Source organism: Desmodus rotundus, chromosome 13 (assembly GCF_022682495.2).
Source record: "Desmodus rotundus isolate HL8 chromosome 13, HLdesRot8A.1, whole genome shotgun sequence".
In the NCBI taxonomy this organism is placed as follows: Eukaryota; Metazoa; Chordata; class Mammalia; order Chiroptera; family Phyllostomidae; genus Desmodus; species Desmodus rotundus.
The window spans coordinates 58995266-59000447 of NC_071399.1; the positions used below are offsets into that span (position 1 = coordinate 58995266).

Consider the following 5182-nt stretch of genomic DNA (forward strand, 5'->3'; position numbering starts at 1 on the left):
TTATATTTTGTTTACTTTTTTCTTCTATTGCTTATGATCCAGTTAAAGGTGAGATCATGATTACATCTTTCTTAAATAGCTGTCAGATTTCCATTTCTTTGGGAAATATTTCACTAGAGTGATGTTCAATTCTACAGGTTAAACTTTCTTCATTATTAGTAAGAACTTCATACATCCACTGCTTTTTTGTCTTTTCAAAAAGACACAGGAAGACTTACTAGACTATAGCTAACATCTTTAAAGGCATGCAACAAGAATATTCCCACAATAGCCTTGGCTGGTGTGGCTCAGTGGATTGAGTGCAGGCCTGCGAACCAAAGGGTAGCCGGTCTGATTCCCAGTCAGGGCAGATACCTGGATTTGGGCATGGTCCCCAGTAGGGAATGTGCGAGAACCAACCACACATTGATGTTTCTCTCACTATTTTCCTCTCTCCCTTCCCATCTCTCTAAATAAAACTTTAAAAAAATAATTAAAAATATATTCCCACAATGATTACACAGAAGCCACAGGGGCCCTGTTCAAGATGAGGCTCAGCAGCAGGGCTCAGCCCAGGGGGTGCTGCAGCACATCCCAGCAAACAGCTCCTTAATAGGCCCACAGGATCCAGAAAAACACTCTGATCACAGAGCCAGAGCCACTGGTGATATACACGAGAATGTTCCTCTCTCCATGACAGGGTACCACCACAAAGATTAATATTAAGGACACAGTGACCAAAAGTGTGGAAAAGACCATAAACCCTAAACCCTGAATCCCTGTAGAGAGAAGGATAGGGAGAGAGAGAGAGAGAGAGAGAGAGAGAGAGAGAGAGAGAGAGAGAGAGAGACTTGATGCTTGAGAGTAGAATGGATTGGTTGCCTCCTCACACCCAGATTGGGCATCTGTGACCAGACCTGTCTGGCCAGGGGTTGGGGTGGGAGGTTGCACACACTGGTACCCAGATGGGGATCAAACCACAACCGAAGTATGTGCCCAGACCAGGAATCAACCTCAAACTTTCCATTTCTGGATGACACTCCAACCAACTGGGCCACAGCCACCAGGGCATCAATCTCCTCTTCTTTTGGAGAATGAATCACCCTAACTGTAAGTCCTGGAATACTGTACACAGCAAACATTTAATTTTCCCATGAAGATGAAATCTTTCATTTAGAACGTAGGAGGAAAGAACAGCACTTACTAGGATGCTGAGAACTGCTAATGGAGTCATTAGGGTAGCTGGTGCAAAGGCATAAGCAGCAAATTTGGCCGCCTCACCAGCTCCCATTGAGAGCAGTCCAGCCACCCACAGACCACCTTGATCTGCTCCTATGGAGCCTTTTCTGGTAAGTCAATGAGGCTTCCCCCCCACCCCCTAAAATGAAACTCCCTCTAATGAAAATACTGGATCTCATAGTCAATCCCAGATAAATATAGAAGTCATATTTTCCATACCCCTGGCTAGGTCCATTTGTTTCCTAAGTTCCTGCAACTCACATTGATCACACAGCAGAGAAAGGCTGGTGCTGGTGGCAAGATGATGCAATCTTCAGATATGAAATTTAATATGGTCTCTCTTATGAAAAAAAGCTGGAAGAGGTAGAGATGACTTATCTCATTTATATGTCAATAATTCCCTTTCTTGTCATTTAAACTTTTAAACACTGGCAGAGTAGCTCTGGCCCCAGGTGGCAGCCCAGTCAACCAGGTGTGGTTGCCCTTCTATTACTGGCTCTGATCACCTCCACTCGCACCCTCACCCAGGCCATATGTGCCTATCTCTCCTGCGTTTGTGGCCAGTGCCACCCTTGCTGTCCAGTAGGAGGTACAACTTCTGGGGCTGTACCCAGGTGCTCTCTTCTCCACAGGGCAGCCCCAGAGCAACTAGCCACAGACAACTTCCAGCCCCTGCGGCTGCCAGTACCATTGACCAGAGCAACATTTTTTCCCCAACTCTCCCTCCTCTTTCCCCAACCTCTTTTCCCTCAGTTACATTTAAACTCTACTTATCAATATCTTTCTATTTGACCTTAAGACTGAAACAATTGTCAAACAAATATTCATAGGGTCACACAAAATTATTATCATTGTTTTATAATATATAATAAAGCATATATCATAATAGATACTAGAGAGGGGGCACTCAATAAGATTCATGAGACTCATGGTAGTATCATGAATCTTATGTCATTTTCATGACATTCATGGTAGGTTTCTATAGCACTTAACTTCAAGAAAATAATCACATGTGGTTTATACAGGGTGGGGCAAAAATAGCTTTACAGTAGTTTAAATGGGAAATAATACAATAATTAATCAATAATAATACAAGAATAAACTGTTTTGAGAACTCAGAAATGTAAGCCTACGTTTGCACAACCCTGTATATATAGAATACTGAATGATGCATTTACTGACATAGTAAACATTTATATTGTAATCCAAATGCGACCTCATTTTTTATGTTTGTTTTACAGTTGTTCCATTTATTTCCCTCTTTGCCCCCCTCCACCCAGCCCTCACCCCACTTCCATAGTAAATACCCACCCTATTGTCCATGTCTATGGATTTTTCATATATATTCCTTGACTAATACCTTCATCTCCTTTGAAACAGTGTCCCCCTCCCTCCTTCCTTCTTACTGTTGTCAGTCTATTCCATGATTCTATGCTTCTGGTTCTGTTTTGCTGACTAGTTTATTTTGTTCACTATTCCTCTTAAAAAGTGAGATCGTATGATATTTATTTTTCACCACCTGCCTTATTTCACTTAGAATGGTAGTCTCCAGTTCCATCTTTGCTGTAGCAAAAGGTAGGAGTTCCTTTTTATTTCTCCTGTGTAGTATTCCATTGTGTAAATGTACCACAGTTTTTTAATTCACTTGTCTACTGATGAGCACTTAGGCTGTTTCCAACTCTTGGCTATTGCAAATGATGGTACTATGAACATAAGGGTGCATAACTTCTTTTAAATTGGTGTTTCAATATTCTTAGAGTATATTCCCAGCAGCGGAATTGCTGGGTCAAAATGTAGTTCTGTTTTTTTAATTATCTGAGGAAATTCTGTACTGTTTTCCACAGTAGCTGCAGTAGTCTGGATTCCCACCAACAATGTACTAGGGTTCCCTTTTCTCCATATCCTCACCAATATTTGTTGTTTATTGATTAATGATAGCCATTTTGGTAGGTGTGCATTAGTATCTCATTGGAGTTTTAATTTGCATCTTTCTGAAAGCTAATGATGTTGGGCTTTTTTTTTTTTTTTTTTCATTTGTCTATAGGCCATCTGTACGTTCTCCTTGGAGAAGTGTTTATTTGGGTCCCTTGCCCATTTTTTACTTGGACTGTTTGTCTCCCTAGTATTGAGTTGTATGAGTTCTTTATATATTTTGGAGATAAACCCTTGTCTGATGAATCATTGGAAAATATGTCCTCCCATACAGCCAATTCCCTTTTCATTCTGATGATTATTTCTTTAGCTTTTTAATTTGATATCATCTCATTTTTTTTTCTTTTTTTCCCTTGCCCTAGAATATATATTGGCAAAAGTACTGCTACATGAAATATCTGAAATTTTACCGCCTATATTTTCTGCTAGGACTTTCATGGTGTCATGCCTTATGTTTAACTCCTTTATTCATTTTCACTTTACTGTGGTGTATGGTGTGATTTGGTGATCTAGTTTCTTTCTTCCTTTTCCTTCCCTCCTTCCTTCCTTCCTTCCTTCCTTCCTTCCTTCCTTCCTTCCTTCCTTCCTTCCTTCCTTCCTTCCTCCCTTCCTCCCTCCCTCCCTTCCTTCCTTCCTTCCTTTTTTTTTGCATGTACCAGTCCAGTTCTCCCAACACCATTTATTAAAGAGATCATTTTTACTCCATTGTATACTTATGCCCCCTTTATCAACATGGGTTTATTCCTGGGCTCTCTATTCTGTTCCATTGATCTATGTGTTTATTCTTATGTCAGTACCTGACTGTTTTGATTATAGTGGCCTTGTAATATATTTTGAAATCAGGTACTGTGATCCCTCCAACTTTGTTCTTCTTTCTTAAGATTGCTGACACAATTTGTTTTGTTGTTCTGTATAAATATTGTAGTACTTGACCTAGATCTGTGAAATATGCCATTGGCATTTTAATAGGAATTTTGTTGAATCTATAGATTGTTATGGATAGTATAGAAAATTTAATGATGTTAATTCCCCCAATCCATGAACACAGTATATGCTTTCATTTATTTGTACCTTCCTCAATTTCAGTCTTCAGTGTCCTATAGTTTTCTGAGGTACTTTATTTTTTTGTTGTTGTTGCTATGATAAATGTGATTTTTTTCTTAGTTTCTCTTTCTGATAGTTCATTGCTGGTATACAAAAATACAATTGATTCCTGAATATTGACTGCCTATCCTGATACTTTGCTGAATTCACTTATTAGGTCAAATAGTTTTTTGGTGGCATCTATAGGGTTTCCTATGTACACTGTCATGTCTTCTGCAAATGATGACAGTTTTACTTCCTGCTTTCCAAATTGGATGCATTTTATTTCTTCTTTTTTTCTAATCGCTGTGGTTTGAACTGTTAGTACTATATTGAATAAGAGTAGTGAAAGTGGACACCCTTGTCTTACTCCTGATCTTAATGGAAAAGCTTTTAGTTTTTGCTCATTGAGTATGATGTGGGTTGTACGTATTTTGTATATAGCCTTTATTATGTTGAGAAATGCTCCTTTTATTCCCAATTTTGTGATTGTTTTTATCCTAAATGGATGCTGTACCTTATCAAATGCTTTTTCATCATCTATTGATATGATCATGTGGGTTTTGTCCTTTATTTTGTTTGTGATGTATCATGTTTATTGATTTGTGAATATTGTACCAATCTGGCACCCCTGGAATAAATCCCACTTAATCGTGGTGTATGATCATTTTAGTGTATTGCTGGATCCATTTTGCCAATTTTTATTGAAGATTTTAGTACCTATGTTCATCAGAGATATTGGCCTGTAATACTCTTTCTTTGTTGTATCTTTACCTGGTTTTGGAATTAGGATAATACTGGCCTTGTTAAAATAGTCTGTGAGTCTTCCCTCTTCTTAATTTTCTTGGAATAGTTTGAAAAGGATAGATATCATTTCTTCTTTGAATATTTGGTAAAATTTGCCTGTGAAGTCATATGGTCCAGAGCTTTTATGTGTTGGGAGTTTTGT

The 5182-nt window shown here is 38.7% G+C and overlaps 1 pseudogene; it reads right to left on the minus strand.

Moving 5' to 3' along the window:
* Nucleotides 1–495: 495 nt before the first annotated feature.
* LOC112311371 (magnesium transporter NIPA2-like) lies at nt 496–4789 on the minus strand (annotated as a pseudogene).
* Between the last annotated feature and the right edge of the window lie 393 nt (nt 4790–5182).